The sequence below is a fragment of the Dromiciops gliroides genome, chromosome 5 (genome assembly GCF_019393635.1).
Source record: "Dromiciops gliroides isolate mDroGli1 chromosome 5, mDroGli1.pri, whole genome shotgun sequence".
Lineage (NCBI taxonomy): Eukaryota > Metazoa > Chordata > Mammalia > Microbiotheria > Microbiotheriidae > Dromiciops > Dromiciops gliroides.
In genome coordinates this window covers 178,520,648-178,541,522 of record NC_057865.1, presented here as the reverse complement: position 1 = coordinate 178,541,522, position 20,875 = coordinate 178,520,648, and the positions used below count along the sequence as shown (strand labels likewise).

Sequence of the window (20,875 nt, the reverse complement as noted above, 5' to 3'; positions counted from 1 at the left end):
AATTATTATTTCAAAGGCAGCAAAAACACTTACATCAGTTCATAGCATTCTTTGTTATTCTGTTGCAACCTTAAAAAAAATTAAAAAATTAAAAATTGATTCCAGTATAAAAGGAACAAAGCTACTTCATAAAAGAATTCACAAAGTTCTTAGGCTAAGCAGAGCAGCCAAAGATTAGATTAAAGATGAAAACAATAAAGTATATTTTTCCCTTTAATTTAGTATGAACATTATATTTATACTGTTGTAATGCAGCTACCCTGGAAAAAATCTACTTAAAAACTTTAAGAACATTACTTTTTTCCTGTAATAGGTAAACAAAATGACTGGCAGCATGTTGTTTGTTTGTTTTGGCAGCTAGGTTCATCATAGTGCATAGAATGCTGAGCCTGAGTCAGGAAGACCTGAGATCAAATCTAGCTTCAGACACTTCCTGGCTGTGTGAATTTGGGCTAGTTACTTAACCTCTACCTAAGTTTTCTATGGATGATAATAGCACTTATTTCACAGGGTTGTTGAGATAATGAAATAAGATAATATTTGCAAAGGGGCACATGCCAGGCCTTTAATAAATGATTGCCCTTTTTTACTTTCCTTTTTAGCACAGTGACTGGAATACGAGTCATTTAATAAAAACTTGTTTATAATTAAGTTATGCTCAACTCTCTGTGAGCTCTTTTGAGAGGTTTCTGGGCAAGGGTACTGGAATAGTCTGCCATATCCTTCTCCAGATCATTTTACAGATGAAAAAACTGAACCAAACTGGGTTAAGTGACTTGCCCAGGGTCAAGCTTGCTAGTACATGTCTAGAGTCAGATTTGAACTCAGAAAGATGTCTTCCTGACTACAGGTTCAGTACTATATCCACTGTGCCACCTAGCTATACTTGACATGGGCCTTAAAGGAAGATAAAATTTTTACAAGCTAAAGATGTGGAAGGAAAGTGGGTATCTGCTAGACATGGATAAACAGGGTAAATACACGGAGGTGGTAGAATTAAGAACGTAATCAGGAATCATCAACTAGTCCAACAAAAAAAGGGACTGGACCTAGGATTTCTTTGTTATAGGGAACTCTGTGGTGAGGAAACTCTTTCCACCTGAATAGGTTGGTATTTTCTCTGCAATTTCTAGATAGGTGCCTGGGGCACTAAGAGTTTTAATGATCTCTCCATCTCAAAGTCAGTATGTATTAAAGGGATGAGTCATGCCATTTATGGCTGCAAAATTGTCACTCTTTCTAAGTAGTATATTATGCTACTTATTAGTAATTCAATATGGTTATAGAAAAGTAAGTGTGTGAAGGAGAATGGTAAGAAATAAGGTTGGGAAAGAAAGATGGATACAAATTCTGGATAACCAAATGCCACATGGAGTTTATTTTTAATTTTTATCCTATGAACAAATAATGATTTACTGAAGGAGTCAGAACAGGAGAATGATATGATCAGACTTGACCCTTAGGAAAAATTTTTTTTGCTACCTGACAAATGATATTAGTAGATGAAATGGCATTTTCTATTACCTTAAAATTTAATTCCAAATTTTCTCTTTATTATTGGTCTATTGATGGGTTGTGTATCCATTATCTTAGGATTGACCTAGCTAAGTATTTGAAAATACTTATTAACTGGCTGGCCATGTGGTGATTTTTTTGTTTGTTTGGGTTTTTTGTTTGTTTGTTTGTTTGTTTGTTTTCAGGTAGAGAAACTCCTGAAGATCATTAAGTAAGTTATAGAGAATCTTTGACCTACACTAATGGAGAGATTATGCATTTGTAAAATCACAACTCTTACTTAGAGGCAGTGTGTTTTGAATTAATGAGCTCTGGGACTGTCTCTGACTATTCTTAACTGTGTGACCTTAGTCAATCACTTAACAGCTCAGCCTCAGTTTCCTCCTATGTAAAATAAGATAATAATGGCACCTCCCCTACAGATACTATGGATAAATAATGTATGTAAAGTACTTTGCAAATTTCACAATACTATAAATACTAATGGTTATTGTTGCTGCTAACATCACAGAAAATATGTAAGGATCCAATCAGATAACACATACATAAAATCCTTTGCAAATTTTCAATTCCCAATAAATGGTAGCTACTACAAATAAAATATTACCTTGAGTATCTTGCTTCTAATTTAGGTAGAGTCAATAGGCTTTTTCTTAAACTTTTATAAAAGCAACAATAAAAAAGTTTATCCTTACAATCTTGCTCTTGCAAAATCCCTACCACGCTTACCTTTATGGCCTAACATGTACATGTGTACTCTATTACCAGATCACAATAGAATCATAGGTATTTAGAAGTAAAGAGGCCTTAGCTTTCATTAGTACAGTCCCCTCTATTTCCAGGAGAGGAAAGTGATGCAAGGAAGAGTAGAGAGAACTATCCAGAAACATAGTAGCTTCCTATTAGTAGCAGCCCATGAGAATCACAAGGACAGACTGACTCTTAAACAGAACTCTTTCCACAGGTGACAATTGTTTCCCAGATCAAAGTTGATATTTTTTGTCCTACCCTTACATATGTAATTAATTCTTTATTTGTACCTTTTTAGTTATGTATCAGTACACTTATATTAAAGATAAAAAACACAAGAGAAGAATATACTCTAATAATTGTATTGTTATAGATTCACAAGATTTTCTTATCAAACTTTCAGCAAATTGTGGGTATTTTAAATACTTGACACAAAATAAATTATTGTTCAGTGATTAGGAACAGTAGTTATGCTGTGATAATATGAAACTGAGGTTTTATTTTGTAATATAATAGGTTATTATTGCTCAATCTCTCTCTCTCTCTCTCTCTCTCTCTCTCTCTCTCTCTCTCTCTCTCTCTCTCTCTCTTATAGTAAGCTTTTCTTAAAAACTAAACCTTCATTCCTTAGCAAGTGAGCCCTTCATCTAAGGTATATTTGTTTATTTTATTCAATCTCTAACATGAACAGTTTCCACAAACACTAAATGTCTGTTCTATTTAATTTGATGATTATCAGACTGGTATGTTGTATCTCTATTTACATTTCTGTTCTTAAATTATTGATGGATTTTATTTGTGCTGACTACTATTCTTATTCTCTTGTTGAGCCTGGAAAAGTAATAAATCACACTTATGCATGATTTTTGTTCTCAAGGCATGTGTGTGTATGTGTGTGTCTTAATAACTCTTTGATGTAAGAGTCCCTAATAAGGATAAAACCTATAAAATAAGCATGCTATTAGATTAAAAACACAAATGTCATCACAGAAACAACATGCTTATATGATTTTTGTTTATGGGCATTAGTCATGATAATCACACAGCACACACAGAGCATATACTACTAGATACATATTAAAATTAGTACTTTAGTCTTCACTTGGAAAGGCATCGTTAAACATTTTAAAGATGCCTTATATCTTTGTGCTAAAATGAATGTTTTGACCTGTCATCCAAAAGTTGTTTCAATTTCCTATAGGAAAAACCCATATTATATGTTTTATTGTTTTCTTATGCACTATGTTAGGACTTATTGAAGTCTACCCTCCCCTTGCCCAAGGAGCCTGCTATTCAATCTCTTAGCTGCATCACCTTGAATATATGGCATACTGAGAAAAAGAGATCCATAGAAACACTAGCCTTTTTACTGTACTTATAAGATGCTTTAGAGTCTGGAGGATGGCTCAGGAATGTTCATTCAGAAATTAAGCCCATGAATAAACTTTGGTGCCTTTATTCCTTATTTTTCCATAAGACCTGTTATGAGCTTATGGCCCAGTAATTTAGAGGGAACTCCTTCAGATACTTATGTCCTTACCCATGGTTTATTACTCTGTATACCTATGTAGTTTTAATTGATTCTTACTGGGGTTTTTTTTTATGCCCTGAAACTAAGATTTCCACAGTAAAACCAAGTTTTATCTTGTTTCCAAAATTATGACTTCATAGACAAGCATCCACTTGGGTCCTAATAGTCCTAAATCATCTAGGATCACAGATAACAGAGCATTTTCCCCTTGTTATTGGGACTTGAGCAGTTGTATGCCATCCATCCATCCATCCCATTACAATGTTCAAAGATCTTAAAGCAGAAATCTAGAAGTCCTGGTAACAAATTATACCTTATATACTTTCACCACCAACCACTGCCCTACAGTTTCTGGGAAGTAAGGAAAAACTAACCAGCATATAACAAAGATGAAGACTTTCCTGCATGATAGAAGAAAGCTAGGAAGCCACCCATGAATCACACTGCACACAGAATGGGAGATTTGCAGCACTTTGACTATTTCTAAACTATGTCACATATACACTGGATATCCTCCTCCAAGAGAACCCTGGGCTGTGATAGTTGAGTTTTCATATTGCCTTGTCAGGAACAAGCCTTCCACATCACTTTCTTCCCATCTCCAGCTTCCTTCTCCCTATTTTAATTTCCCTTTATATATTGTCTTCCTTAATGGAATGTAAGTTTCTTAAGGATACGGACTATTATGCTTGATTTTATTCTTAGCACTTGGGATAATACTTGGCATATAGTAAATGATTAGTTTATGCTCATTCCTTCCTTCCTTCCTTCCTTCCTTCCTTCCTTCCTTCCTTCCTTCCTTCCTTCCTTCCTTCCTTCCTTCCTTCCTTCCTTCCTTCTTGCCCTACTGAAGGCTTTACTGTCTATACAGCATATCCTTCAAGAATTTTGTTTTGGATTCAGACATTTTAAGCATAGGTTCTCTCCTTTATTGTATCACAGATGCATATTTGCCATTGTATCACTTATTTTAGAGGCAATTATTGCTTACTCCAAACATAGAAGTCAAAGACCTTGTATAAGAATTTGATCAGTTATTTTAATTCTAAGGAAAACTACTATGAACCTAGAGAAAGAGAACTGATTTGTATACTTACTAGACAGAGATTTTAACCCCATAATTATTTAGATTAATTAGATAGTACTAGATTGAATTGTGATATAGATACATATTCAAATGACAATTTATATTTAAGTTCCTGAAGCCTAAGGAAATAAAAAAATAAAACATTTGTTAAGCTCTCATTATAATGTGTCAAGCACCGCGTAAAATTATTTGAAGACTAAAATGAAACAATCTCTACTCTCTTACGGGGCTTACGTTCTATAGTATTTACAAGGCAATTATTCATCCTAAAAGTTCCAAAATGGCTGTTGTAAAACAGGGTGTGATCTGTAATCCAAAAAGATGTCAAAGAACTCAAAGGTTCTATAAGCTAGTTTCATGTATAAACTTCAGTGAAGCAAACCACTGAGTACATCTCCATGAAATATTTCCTCTTCACTTCACCATTCTGTGAAATAAATGGAAATAGTGGAACACTATATCTTTTCCATCAAAGGTATTTCCATTTTATTTCACCCTAGTTCATATTACATGATGATTTTTTAAAATAAAAACAACTTTAATAGATGTTTCCCCCCATATGATAAACATCAAGGATTTCAGAGAAATCTGTTCTCTGAATTCTTTCCAAGATGCTTCCTAGGGGAAAATATCACTCAGATTTTATACTATGAAGAAGAAAGAAAACTATAAAAGGATAATATTCCATCATGCTATTTTTAATAATTACTTGCTCCTTACAGAGAAGCAGAAAATATACCAGGGAGTTTGAATTCTGCATAAAGATTCCAAATTTGGTTACCACAACAGTAGAAAACTAAACACCATAGCTATTCTATCTACCCAGGAATATTCTCTATTTCCTATATTGCCATTTCACCTGTTTGATTCCATTTCAGCCTCTGGCACTGCTAATCTCTTTAACAGTTTTATGCATTTAACATCTGTTTCAGTATGGGGTTCCATTGTTCATTTACATGGTGAATAACTTGTTAATATGTGCTGGCACAATATTCAGTAGAGAGATCTTTTTTTTTTCTTTAGTATTTCTTCCCTGGGATTGTACTTACCAATACCTGATGTAATAGTTGCTTGTTTCTCTTCACTTTGCTGGCAGTTAGACATCTACAGAGATTCTGCTAACAAAGACACAGGAGGTCCAGAGGAGGGAAATAGAGATGCCAAAATTTTGAGTCTTCAGAGTAAAAACCATAAGGAGATTCAATCATTTACATGGCAGTTGTCACTATATTTCCAGACCAGCTTCTGCCAATGTAGGGAATGGCTTCCAAGGTTTAATGATAAAACAGATTTCTAACCTTTCAGGATAAGGTCAATAATCTTCCTTTGTTAATCTTGGGCAAGCTTTATTTAATCTAGCCTCCTTTTTACCTTTGCAAGAGATAGAAGAAGTAATGGTCCTGTACAAAGAATTTATAGTCTGAGAAATGTTTCTTTTACATTTTTTTCTTCTAAGAGGTAGCCTTTTGCTATTGATTCTTTAAAAAAAAAAAAAAGGTTTTGCCTCTTGTTTTCATATTGTACTCATTTCCAGATATGCCGTTCACTTCACCCAGAGGGAATTGTCTTCCCTTCTGACAAATAAAGACAAGTAAGCAAGATCAGCTGACAGAGTCACCAAATCTGATAAACATTGTCCCATGCCCATAACCCCCACCTCTTAAATATAAGGAGAAAAATATGTTTTCTTATCCCTTCTCCAGGGTCAAGATTCATTCTCATAATTAAATAGTATTCTGCTTTCTTTTATTGTCCTTTTCAGTTACTATTAATTTTTATAGTAATTTTCATTCAACCTTCTTATTATAGTTCTTATTTATACAATGTGTTAATTTAAAAGAATTCATTTATTTTTTAAAAGTACAGGTTACATGTTACTCAGCAAGCTATTTATGACATATTTTATTATTAAAATCAGATCCCATTCTTTACGTCTGGCCTTTGGTTGAAGCTTATTATGCTTACGTCTCAGCACTGTTAGCCCAAATTATATTCAGACAAGTGGTAAACTGAATTTCAATAAACATTATGTTTATGTCTCAAACTATCTGACAAATAAGGATTTCAAAGGTAAGGCACAAAAGTAGTTTTCCCTATAATCTGTGATTACATTTAAAGTTTCTTTTCAATGTGATCAGCTCCCAAAGGAAAGCAGAGAATCAAATTTGGTTCATTAAAAATGAGTGAGCCAGCAAAACATATGGAGAGTTGTTTTAACAGACTCCACTACAGTGCATCAAGGTGTACATCCAGATGACCTCTGGCTAGTTGATTAGAGCCTGAGGCAAAATGGTTCTCAGTGATGTTTTTTTTTTTTCTTAAACTTCATGTGCATCTTATTATTTTGGCATGTCTTAGAACAGTAAAGAAAAGAAAGTTTAAAAAATAGAACCAAGAGAGAAGCTAACACAGAAAATATGAAATTTTAGTTTCTCAAGGGGGGGGTAGTTACGTGGTGCAATAAATAGAGCACTCACTGAGCCTAGAATCAGGGAAACTTGCATTCAAATCTGGACTCAGACATTTACTAGCTGTGTGAACCTGGGCAAATCCTTTAACATCTGTTTGCCTTGATTTCCTCTTCTGTGAAATGGGGATAATTAATAACATCTACATTCTAGCATCATTATTAAGATCAAGTGAGATAGAATGATAAAGACCTTAGCACAGTGCCTAGCACATAGAAAGCACGATAAATTTTAGTTTTTAATTATAATCCCATGGTTTATATATGCTTAATTAATATTTGTTTAGGTAGTATGAAATAAATCATCGACACACAATCCATGGAGATTATGGCACAATCTACATACTGCTATTCTAGCAATCATATCTGATAAATATGTCTAGAGTGAGACAAAATGAGGTATTAAGGGTTTATCTTAAAAGCTATATTATTCTGTTATTCTGTAAATCCTCTGAATACAAGATAAATACATCTTTTGTCAGAAATAGTTACTTTGAAAAAAGAACATCCACTTATGATTTATTCTGTCAAATCAAGAAACATAAAGCAAACATTCATACCAGGGAGTTAAATGATCAAGGAGACATGAAGGGTAGGTATATCATGCCTGAAATATAACCTACCTGGCATGCTGTTGTGTTACCATTTGCCATTTTTGTGTCATTTTAAATTGAGAAAATGAAAAACAAAAACAAAAAACAGAAAGAAAAAAAAGGGGGACAGCTAGGTGGCACAGTGGATAAAGCACCAGCCCTGGATTCAGGAGTACCTGAGTTCAAATCTGACCTCAGACTCTTGATACTAACTAGCTGTGTGACTCTGGGCAAGTCACTTAACCCTCATTGCCCTACCAAAAACAAAAAAAAAAAAACAGAAAGAGAAAATGAAACAAAATTCAAACATTTAAAAAAAATAAATGACTTTGTTTACTAACTGAAAAGGAAAAGAACAATGATGTGTTATCTTATTGAGTATGTATTCAACAGATATTGCTAAGTACCCTGATAGGCCTCAATGTGAAGATGGCTGATTAATTAAGAGGGACTAAATAACAATTAAGAATCAAATGAGAAACTCGAAGATACAGAGCCCTGAACCTCAATGATGCAGGGGAAGTATGGTTAACCCCAGGAAGAATAGGTTACCCTGGGACCTCAGGGCAGTCAAGTAAGGTTCACTACTCCTTCCAAATGCAGTGTGTGGGCCCTGGCACCAAGCCCCAGTTTGGGAACTAAAGCTAGGGAAATGAGGAAGTCAAAGAAGATGATTCAGATAAAAAAAATTATGGATCTAGAGATACCACGAAAGAGTAACTCTAATATAGACAGAATTTTTTTGAAAAATAAATGTTTCACATGGGTTAAAGGAATACCTAGAAAAAGGAAGCAAGAAATAAAAAATGAAATAAAATCACTTGAAGAAATAACTAGAAGGAGAATACGTAACTCAGAAGAGAAAGTGATGAGCCTTACTTGACTTGAAATCACTAGACTAACAAAAAACCATGAATAATAATGATTTTTTTTTAAGATTCTGGACACTATAATTCAAGAAATCACAAGTGAATCAGGTCTGGTGGCATATTTCTGTAATTTCTGTAGTCAAGGAGGCTGATTTATAATCTTTTGAGCTTAGTATTTTTGATCTGTAGTTCACTGTGACATCAAGTGTTTATACTGAATGATATAAAAACATGGTGAAGTATCCATGAGTGAAGAAGGTGGATGGGTTACTAATCAGTGGTGGGATCCAGACTTGGAGTAGCCCCTGACCTTTCAATATGGATGAAATGGAAAGGCCAGGTTGAAAAAATAGGAAAGAAAGAAATCATAAGCAAAAGATGTACAGATATATTAGAACCAAAGGATAAGGTAAATATAGAAAGATTCTACTGATTACTTCCTGAAATGATCCTCAAAATGAAAAGTCCTAAAAATTTCATGACCAAAATCCCAAATATGCACATAAAATTGCTCTAAGCATACTGAAAGAAGCAGTTACAATACAAAGAAAGTAAAGGGATGTTCACACAATCCTGACAGCTTCTACTATAAACAACCTTGTTTCTAGGAAAAAGAGAAAGATTTACAACCCAAGATTATTTACTCCTCAGAGCTGAATGTAATTCTAAGAGGGAAAAAGTACATCAGTAATGAAATAGAGGACTTTCATGCACTGCTGATGAGAATACTAGATTTGAGTAGGAACTTTGAAATAACAAACATAAGAATCCAGAGCACCCTAGAAAGGTAAATTTCTCTAGGAGTTCTGTGAAGAGGTAGTGCTAATATTCTAATAAACAAAGAAATGCCCCTTTTAGAACCTTCATTTCTTTAAAGAAGAGAAATGGAATTAAATATGAAAAACAGAAGCCATGAGGATGGATTGGTTCTGTTCTGACAGTCTGAAGAAGGAAAAGAGATAGGAGCATAAAAGGAATACAGTAGGAAGAAGAAGTGGATAGAACTTGCTATTTCACATAATTGAAATCCATGAGAAGAAGAGAATATAGACATGGAGAAATGGATCGAGGTAGGGGAGGAGAATGGGCATCGAATGAACTTCACACATAAACTGATGAAGGATGTTGAACATTGAATATATACATGCATTTTGGGGAAGATATAGAGTAAACTCCACAGGGAAACAATTAGGGACAGGGAGTGGTGGTTAACAGGGAGCATAGTGAGGGAATAGTTACAAGCAAAATATTTCCTGATCCTAAAAAAAGGGGACTAAAAGGGAGGGTGTAGGGCAAAAAGAACTACAATCTAAAGGAGGGTCTTTAAAGATTGTGTGTTAAACATTTACAGTAATCAGTATAGTATAGTATAGTATAGTATCAGTATAGTAAGTTTATAAGTAGTCCGTATAAAGTAACAATAGCAGGACGGCAAAGGAGAATCTAGAAGTCATGTTCAGACTGTCCCAGAGATCAAAGGTGCACCATTTCCAAACTGTATCATATATTAGCCAAATATTACAACCTGAAGATATGTATTAAATCAGGGGTAGTCATCTAGGTCTTGCTGTCAGGGCCTTTTGAACCTATGTTATGGAAATCTCGGATAAGTTCTACACATCCAGAGTGAGAGCACAAGAATATCAAATGGTGCTGATAATTTTAACCTCATGTGGATACAGGAAATCGAAAGTTTTATTGACAGCTCTGAGATGATTTGGATATGTTCATGAACTAACCCCAAGATAGCACAGATAAGAGTTAGTATTTTCCCCCCAAAACTCTAGGAAAAGGAGATCCCAAATTTCTGCCCTCCCCAACCCCTCAGGGTCCATGCTGTTTGAGTGCTCCCAAAGGCTGATCTAGGAGTTATATAAGTAGCTTACCTCCTCCCCATTCTCTTCGTCATATTGCCTGCCTTCAGCACACTATCCTTGTCCTCGAACCATCTGCATCTGTCTATCCTCCCATCCCCATCCTAGGCCCCATGCCGTTCTGTGCTTTATTAAAGTGTGATTGCAGGCTCACTTTCTCCTGCCATTGTGCTCCTTTCTGAGGAGTACCAAAGAACCACACATGCCTGCCTCATTTCATAATTTCCTAAATTAATTAGCAATTCATATTGCCTCTTAGATAATGGGGAACTGGTTAAATTGGTATATTTTTGTCCAATATGAAATTTTCAAAGAGATGGTTTTAGAGAATGGAGCTCCAGTCCAGGAGTCAGGAAGATGAAGCTTCCTGAATTCAAATCTGGTCTCAGTCAGTTATTAGCAATGTGACCCTGGGCAAGTCATTTAACTGTTCCCCTCAGTTTCCTCTTCTGTAAAATGAGCTGGAGAAGGAAATAGCAAACCACTCCAGTATCTTTCCCCCAAAAAAAACCCAAATGGGGTCATATAGACTTGGATACAAATGAAACAACTGATGAACAACAACGAAGAGTTCAGTTATCAGAATCAAGAGAATATTATACACGCAAACACACACACACACACACATATATGTATATATATGAACAGCAACATTATAAAGAACAACTTTCAAAGACAAAGATTCTAATTAAAGCAATGACCAATTTTATCTTCAGAGCACCTAGCATGAAGTATGTTATGGATTTGTTATAAGGCAACTTACAGGACATGGAAACTAAGGGTTAGTTATAGAATACTTTTTTGTGTGTCCTGCTTTCTATATGGAAATGAACTTTTTTTTGGCATTTAACTTCAAAATTGAAAAAACAACAACATTAAAGTTCTTCAAAGATCCCATTGTTTACATTATACTTGTCTCTAAATCTAAAAAAAAGAGTTAGATTTTAGATTAGCACTGGTACAGATGCTTTATGTTTTTATGCTACCAAAATGAGAGTGAACTTTAAAGGCATTGGCACTGAAGGAATAACCTATGATATAAATACTTATTTTGATGTAAGTTCCTACATATAACCAATTGTACCTATCACTCATAAGATAGCGTAATGTGATTAGAGGAAAGAATAGTGGAAACTAAGAGAATTAACTTCAAAGTACCCCTACCCACCATTTCTACCTTTCATATCTGTAATCTTTGTCAAGTCACTTAACTTCTTTGAAACTAAGTTTTTTCATCTATAAAACTTAGAATATTTTCATTATCTTCCTGAGTTGTGAACAAGTTGCTCTTGAAATTCTAAAAAGATACACAAATGTGAGGTCTGAGGATAATGATTAGACCTGACCTTTTTTAAATTTGTCCAAAAACTCAATAAAGTTAACATAATTTACTATTATTATTTTTGTTTTTGTTTTTGTTTTTGTTTTTTTTGTAGGCAATGGGGGTTAAGTGACTTGCCCAGGGTCACACAGCTAGTAAGTGTCAAGTGTCTGAGGCCGGATTTGAACCCAGGTACTCCTGAATCCAGGGCCGGTGCTTTAACCACTGCGCCATCTAGCTGCCCCACTATTATTATTTTTAAATATCACTAATTCTTTATTATCTTTGGTAATGAAGGAAATAAAGGCATGAATAACTAAAATGTTTAGGCAATTCCTCATCCCTAGAAGTCATGAAACATGGACTTTCAAATGAGACTTTGAGATGAAACTGTTTCACAAACTCTAAAAATGATATGCAAATATGAGCTATTTTGAAGAAGAAAAAGGATATTTAATTTAGAATTTTTAACTAAATAAATTAAATTTATTAAATTCATTATTAAATATGTTTAATTCTTGATTATTTGTGGTAATGATAGAAGAATGACATGAATAATTGAAATGTTCAGATAATTTATAAAATACTTCAACTATTATTCTTGTTTTGCCCCAGTAGCTGAAATAGTAAAATGTACTGATTTTATTGCTCTTCCTTTTCTTTCTTTTTTTCCCATGAAAATGATTTTAAAAATTAGCTAAGTGCCAGCAACAAGAAAAGGAACACCTGGCTAATTTACAATGAATGCAGATGTAGTGTCCATAGCCTAAATGGAATAGATCCTTCTATAAAATATGAGTGACTGAGCTTACAAAACCTTTTGTTATTGATCTATCCATTCATCTACCAATCTCAACAATTTTCAGATGCTTACTAATCATAGTAGCTTGAAAATAAAATGCATTTACATAGTAACATTAATAGCATGTATTACATCATTTGATCCATACCACCACCTCATGAGTAGATATGATTTTTATTTCTATTTTCCAGATGAGAAAACTGAGAATGAGTAATATTATATGAATTTCCCAGGGTCACACATCTAATCTGTGTCAGAGATAAATTTTGAACTCAGATTAATCTGAGTCCATGTTCAGGCCTCTATCCATTGCATTACCTAGTCTGCTCCCTGGCATATGCACATATAATTTATATTTTAAAACATTTAAGTTACATACACAATAATCATAACAGGCAATGTATGGTATAATGCAAAGAAAACTGGCCTTATAGATAGAACAGAGCTAGATTTGAATCTTGGCTCTGAGCCCTACGGTCATACAGATAGTAATCTGTATGACCATGGGCAATCAGATAATCTCTCTGAGGCCCAGATTCCTCAGTTATTAAATAGGTATTATAATACCTGTAGTAACTACTCCACAGGATAAAATGGATAAATGCACAGAATGCTTTAAAAAAAAGTGTTGAAGCACTAAATGAATGTGAACTATGATTACTTAGTAAAATTTATTGTTATTGTTCAGCAGTGTCTATGTCTTCATGACCCAATTTGGCGATTTCATAGGAAAGATATTGGAGTGCTTTGTTATTTCCTTCTTCAGCTCATTTTACAATTGAGGAAACTAAGGTAAACAGGATTAAGTGACTTGCCCAGTAAATATCCAAGCAGGATATGAACTCAGGTCTTCCTGACTCCAGGCCCAGCATTATGTCCACTGCAATTGAACCTATTCTAAAATTATAGTCCTCCTTTGATACCTCTGTGTGTCATGGAGATAAATTTCATTTATTAGCCAGAATTCAAGTTTAGTCAGGTTCTACCATGCTCATGGTAGAAAGGCATGATCCCAATCACAAAGTAATTATAACTGTCTAAGGTCTAACCTAGGTAAATACAAAGAGATTCATCCTCAGTGTGTTAGCCATTTGGGGAAAATTTTTTTGGCCACAGAAAACTACAAAATAAATGAAATAAAACAAAAATTAAATAGCCCTCAATTCTATGTAGCCTGGAAAAAAGACACAAATAAGGAGTAGGTGTGAATGGGTTGCAAAATAGCAATGGGAACTCACATCAGCAAGGTAAAGGCTCTGTTAAAGTATTGAAAAACTATTTCTACAATGTTTCATAGATGTTACTAACATGGTCTTATTTAATTTTTTTAAGGCTACAAAGAGGTCTGAAATTACAGGTCAATAAATGACTCAACAATTAAATCATAACGCAACTTAAAAGAGAACTTAAGATTGAACCAAAGCATGGTGCCTAAGGTGGGGGGGGAAGGGAAAGAAATAAACATTTAAATAGTGTCTACTATGCACCAGACACTGTGTTAAATACTTCATACATATCTCATTTGATCCTCACAACAACATTGTGATGTAGGTACTGTTATTATTTCAATTTTACATTTGAGGAAACTGAGGCAAACAGTTTAAGTGACTTGCCCAGGATCATATTGGTGCAAAGTGAGATCATATTTGAACTCAAAACTTCCTGACTTTAGGTTTGACACTCTATTCACTGTATCACCTAGTTGTCTCAAAGTAATTAATTGTGTATTGATTGCTTAAGTACTTAGGGTAGAAAGGATGATAACAACTGAATATCAAGAGAAGTTATAAGTATTAAATTTTATTTTTTCTCTTTTCTAAGCCAAGGAGAATAAACTTTGGACAGGAAAGGACAAAATAAAATTGACTAGTAGGGAGATGAAAACTAAGCTAAATAAGAAAATAGTAGGGTATGGCCTTTCTGTCTTACATGAGTTCAGGTCACCTTCCTAAGCTGAATTTTGGTTTTAGATTTTATCTGTTTTTGAATATCACTATTTCTGAGTCATTTCTTATGCACACATTGTCATTAGAAACATACTGTAGCCTGTTCCACTAATCAAATATGTCTCTAGCTTCAGACACTCACTAGCTGTGTGACCCTTGGCAAGTGACAACCTTAGTTTGCCTCAGTTTTATCAGTTGTAAAATTAGTTGGAGAAGGAAATAGCCAGAACCTATGTCACAGGGTTGTGAGGACCAAATAACATAATCATATTTGTAAAGGGCTTAGCACAGTGTCTGGCACATGGTAGGCACTATTTCAATGCTTATTCCCTTGCCTTACCTTCACCCATTTACTATATGTTAGGTACCACACTCTGATTCAATCCCTTCTTTCATCTTCTTCTTTCCCTCAAATATAGCCCAAACACTCTTAGTGCTATCTTCCTAACTATGCTTTCTCTGAAACCTTTAAAATCTGTTCTACCAAAATCTGGCCCACTTCCAGCTTTTTTTTTTTTGCTTCCCCATAACATATTCCAAGACTGAGTGTTCCCTTCCCAACAGACTTTCTGTCATTTCCTTCCCACTTATTTCATTCACACAGGTCCTTCCACAAATGATGCAAAGCCCTTTACAGTTTAGTGGCTACTTTTCACTACTTGCTTCATCACCTGGTGGACACTCCTTAAAGAATTTGCAATCTTGCAGGAACTGCTAGAACTCACATGTACTGGCTTAGCTTTCAAGGATCCAGGATGACCACCAAATTTTAAGGAGGCATAGTAGCACTGTTTTAGAAAAGAATCCTCTCATTATTGTTGGAAATAACTATTATAAACATTAAAAATAGAGGAAGGATTTAATTTTTTTAGGGGAGTATGAGGATGAAAATGATGTAGACCTGTGATTTTATCAATGTGAAGAATTTTCAGTTTAGAAAATCCCTCCATTGTAAGTTTTCATTTTAGAGAGTTTTACAGCTTGCCAAGTGGTTAAGTAACTTGACCTGAATCATACAGGTAATATGTCAGAGAAAGGATATGAACCAGTGTCTTCCTGAATCCAAGGCATCCCCTCTTTCCACTATATTATGCTGTTAATTTATCTCATTTAATAACTACCTTTAAACTATATTATTAATCATGAAAACTTTAAAATAATATGTCAATTTTACTTTACAGAATAGTGAAGATTTTGAGCAAAATCATTTTTCTATAGTATCATCTTAATTTAGCAGCCTCTGCATAATAAAGATTTTAAATGGAAGAAAGCAAAAGTCTAATTGTTAAGCTCTAAAAATGACTGCAGCACAGCAAATCTTTTTTGAATGCTAGCTCACATCAATTCAATTTTCAAATATTAATTTGCCTGAAGACAGAATGAAAACATCAAAAGTGAGCCCTGAAGCAAACCCAACCCCTTTCAGAAGTTCATAAAGAACACTGAACAAAAGCTTTTCTTTGGTTGCTTCTAACAAACTGTAAACTAGGGGCATACTTTGGTCAGTGCTCAACACCTGGAAAACACAAGTCTGCACTTAAGGACAAATTTTCAGGTGGAGTCTATTATGGTTGTGATTATGGTGGGTATTAAAGCAATCCCATTTGAAATCCTCTGCTTAACCTTTGACTAGAAAATAACTGCTTAAAGTCTAGCTAAGTTTATGCTTCTCAGAAATGGAAAACTGTTCAGTGTCTGACAATAGAGAAAACAGCATTTGTTTTATATCTCCAGTAATACATGGACATGTTTTGTATATGGTTAGACAAGACACTTTTTCATTTAAAAAAGGACCAGTTAGTATTAAAAACAACAACAATAATTGTGTTTTTAACAAGTCAATACAATAAAAGAGCCCTGATTCAGGAATAAGAGAACCTGATTTAAATCTGCCTCAGATACCACCTGTGTCATTTTGGGCAAATCATTTCATCTACCTGGGCCTCAGTTTCCTCACTTGTAAAATGAGGGGTTACACTAGATAGTCTCTGATCTAATTCCTATCTATGAATATATGAACAAAATGAAATATTTAATGATTGGAAAGTATATTAATGTATAACCCTAAATCTAATCTAATATTGTCTTAGACCTATAGAATACCACATTTCTCCCTGATGCTGAAGCTAAACATTTTTCAAAAGTCCTATTTGACTCTGACAAATTGCTAAAAATGTGAGAACTTCCCTAGAAGTGCTAAGTTCAAATTTGGGCAAATTGGAACAGTCCTTTCATTAACAAGTTTCAGGATTATCAAATGTTATATCCACTGTTTACTTTAGGATGAATCTACCAGCAGGCAATCCCAATCTCCCATATTTATTTAGCTGGTTCAAATGCCATTGACGAAAATGATAGTTTAAGTCTTCAAAGGACTGTTTTGCTTTTCCAGATGTACCAAGGTTCTGGTAGTAACAGACACATTTTGCCTCCAAAAACTTCTAATAATATTCATTTTAATAAGATAACTACAGGGTATAAGGTATACTTAATTGTGAAAGCTTTCTTGGTGTACCCGCAATGAAATTTCAGCAATTCAGGTTTGGGGTCCTTATTCCTAGTCGTTATTGGTGGCAAACAATATTCACTATCTCTACCATCACCCCACCTAATCTTCTGGAAGTGATTGACTTTATGTTATACCAATAGCAAGGGCAGTTTCTAGTAATGGACATTAACAAATCCATAGGTTCTCATAAATATTATAATTAGGCAGAGGCTTTAATATTCTTATCAATTTTGGTCACTTTTCCTTTGAGAAGTGAAATATTATAGACTGAAAAATCCAATATGCCTTACTTCAATATATGACTTGAATTATTTCCATTAATCTCCTTGTTATTGTTTTATAACAGTTAAATCTACTACTCATTAAAACAGCATATAACTTATTCAAGTCCTCATGTGAAGACCAAATAATGAGATTAAGACATATGAAATAAAAAACCAATCATTTGAGTATTAGTATAAAGGAGCTGAAATCTTAAAAGAAAAAAAAGATTTAGTAATTTGTTCACACATATAAAATAATGACAGAAGGATCTGAGAGTGGTGGATCTACAGCTAGAAGAGATCACTGAGGACATTGGTCTAATGTATTCATTTTACAGATGAGGAAAATGAGCTCCATTCAGATTGTTATTTTTTATGGATCAGACAGTTAAGTTTCAACACTGGGATATAAACCCAAGTCCTCTGCAGCCAGAGTGAGGGTTCTTCCCACTGAAGACAATGACCCTGCCCTACCCCCTCAGGCTTAGCATTATCTCTGTGCATTTGCTACCACTACCTCACACCTCATCTTTTGGATGAGTAAAAAGTGTTTTGTATTGGAGAAATCCCTGGAAATTTGTTGGGAGAGCAGTTTGCAGAATGCCCACCTTAAGGTGGCGTGAGATTCCCAACAAAGACCCAAGATGAGTCATTATGAAGTTTAATTAAAGAAACAAATTAATCCATAAAGGTCTAGTTAGATACCCAGGTGATTCCCTAATAACTGTCCAAAAGATCTTGGCGCCTGAGGCAAAGACTTCTTCTAAAAAAGAAAAACCATTTTAGCTAAGATTCTGAAAGGACCAAGGGAGGTCATTACTTAAAATAGTTAACTGAAGGTGTTTGTTTGTTTGTTTTTTCCTGCTACTCCCTAATTAGGACATTGGCCCTATAGCTGAGTTGCAAGGTTTATTTTTTTTTCTGAAAGAGTTAATAAGCCTTGGGGATTTAAACTAAAAGGATGTAGTGGAGTCCACTTTTCTCATGAGAAGTTACCATGATAGGCAAGGGCTTTAGTTGAAGCCAGAAGCCAAAAGCAGAGAGAGGCTCTGCAGTCACATACCCAGTGGAACCTTGCTTAGCTGGAACCAGTGCATTCAATCAGTGACCAGCAGAGACAATGATTTCACTGGAGTAGCATCAGACATCCATAACCTTGCACTGTCAGAGGCAGGAGTTTCCCCTCCACGTGTGTTCCTTTAACACATGTGTTCCCTAAATTTATATACTATATGTGTCTACTCTTCCCAATGATGGTAGTGCAGTGGATACAGTACCAGGCCTAGAACAAAGTTCAAATTCGACCTCAGATGCTTACTAGCTGTGTGACCCTAGGCAAATCAGTTACTCCTTTTGCCTTAGTTTCCTCATCTATAAAATGAGCTGGAGAAGGTAATGGCAAACCACTCCAGTATTTTTGCCAAGAAGATCCCAAAAATGTTCACAAAGAGTCAGACATGACTGAAAAATGACTAAACAACAACAATAATTTTGGAAGAGTGGGCCCCCAAGCTTATGGGAGAACTGTTCTATTGTTACTTTTCATAATAGACTATTATATGAAATGCCTTTGCTGTGATGTTCCAAATTAATTATATCCTCTGGCAGACTATTCAAGCTAAACACATTAGTTGGGGAAGGAGGAAGTGTTAAGTTATGGTTTTAAGTAAATAGGAATCCACCAAGTACTCTGGAATTTTCTAGGAGAACCACTCTGTGAGTTGGCAGTTATTCCTAGGTGCTATATCGGAAGGGGCTAACAGTCCAAAATATCATAATAGGAATTCATACCTCTTGTTGTTGTTTAGTCATTTTTCTGTTGTGCCTGACTCTTTGTGACACCACTTGCAGTTTTCTTGGCAAAGGTACTGGACTGGCTTGCCATTTCCTTCTCCAGAGAATTTTACAGATGAGGAAACTGAGGCAAACAGGGATAAATGATTTGCCCAGACACTATAAGTGTCTGAGGCCAGATTTGAACTCATAAAGCTGAGTCTTCCTAACTCTAGAGATTCACTTCAAGACCCAGCTGGAAGACCCTTACCTCTTAAGTCCTTCATTTATGGAAAAGTCACAGAAAGTCTAATTAAAACAAACATTCCCAGAGGAATTCTGTAATTGCCCATTACCTTTTTACTTGAGTCATTTTTTTTCTGATTTTACAAATAATATGCCCTCTGGACAAATCTACCATTCCTATCTGTTATGAACTCATTCACTTAAAAGTCTTAAGGATTTGTCAGTTCCTGACATTGGTTCTGTTATGCTGAATTTCAAGGCTTCCTTTATGTAGCTTGGGGCATGCCATATGAAAAGAAGAGTAGCTGTTTGGTAGTCCTTCAAAGTAAGGTGAAAATTGTAGACCTTTAGGACTCCTCCCCTGTAATATTTTACTGGGATTCTTTATACAATCTTGCTCAGTGGAAATTTGATGCTAAATTCTGGGATAAACTAAAAACATGTATTTTATTTATTTTTTCATATATGTGCACATATACATCCGTACATTTCCATTTTCATCATTATATCTATAGAAAGATCAATGCCAATGGACAATGAGATGGTCCCAGAACTGAAAAGGAAGATAATATATTGATTGCAATTAGGAAATTGTCCCAATCCTAAACTTCTTGATATAAAAATATATTTTGAACACTGATATTTTCCTGTTTATATTTTCTAGCTGTGAATTATAGAACACTGAATTCTCCAAAGAGTCAAATTTGTGAACGTTCCAATGATCAATGAATGAGGAAGGGAAGGGATAAAGAAAAGATAGGGAAAGGGAAGGGGCATTCATATAATGCCTACTGAATGCCTGTCGCTGTGCTAAGCACTTTAGAAATATTACCTCCTTTCATCCTTACAACAACCCTGTGAGGTGGGAACTATTATTATCTTCATTTTCATTTGACAAAACTGAGACAAACTGAGGTTAAGTAACTTGCCCAGGGTCACACAGCTAGTAAATGTCTGAAGCTAGTCTCTGGTCTTCCTGAGTCCAGGCACAAGTGCTCTATTCACTATATCATCTAGCTGCACAAGAGACATAATTGATTAGTGGAACAGGCTGCAGTGTGTTTCTAATGATAAGCTGTTCACAAGAAATGACTGTAAAATAGTGATATTCAAAAGCAGATAAAATCTACTCATTCAGATTTCACTTATTGTTTTGGCACCAGGTAGACACGATTTCCAAGTTTCCTGAACTCCAGTAAACTGCTTACTTCAAGGGACGATATAGCTGCATATATCCATATATGTATTCACATACATGGATATCAATACATATGGATATATTTGTATTTACCCTCCAAAAAATCCTTACTGTTTTTCTATTACTTGTCT

General features: G+C 34.8%; 1 protein-coding gene across 5 annotated transcripts in view; it reads right to left on the bottom strand.

Annotated features, from left to right (window-relative positions):
- The window catches only part of SOX5 (SRY-box transcription factor 5), a 503,326-nt gene that overhangs the window by 351,274 nt on the left and 131,177 nt on the right, over window positions 1-20,875 (bottom strand). The gene's annotated exons all lie outside the window — the stretch shown is intronic.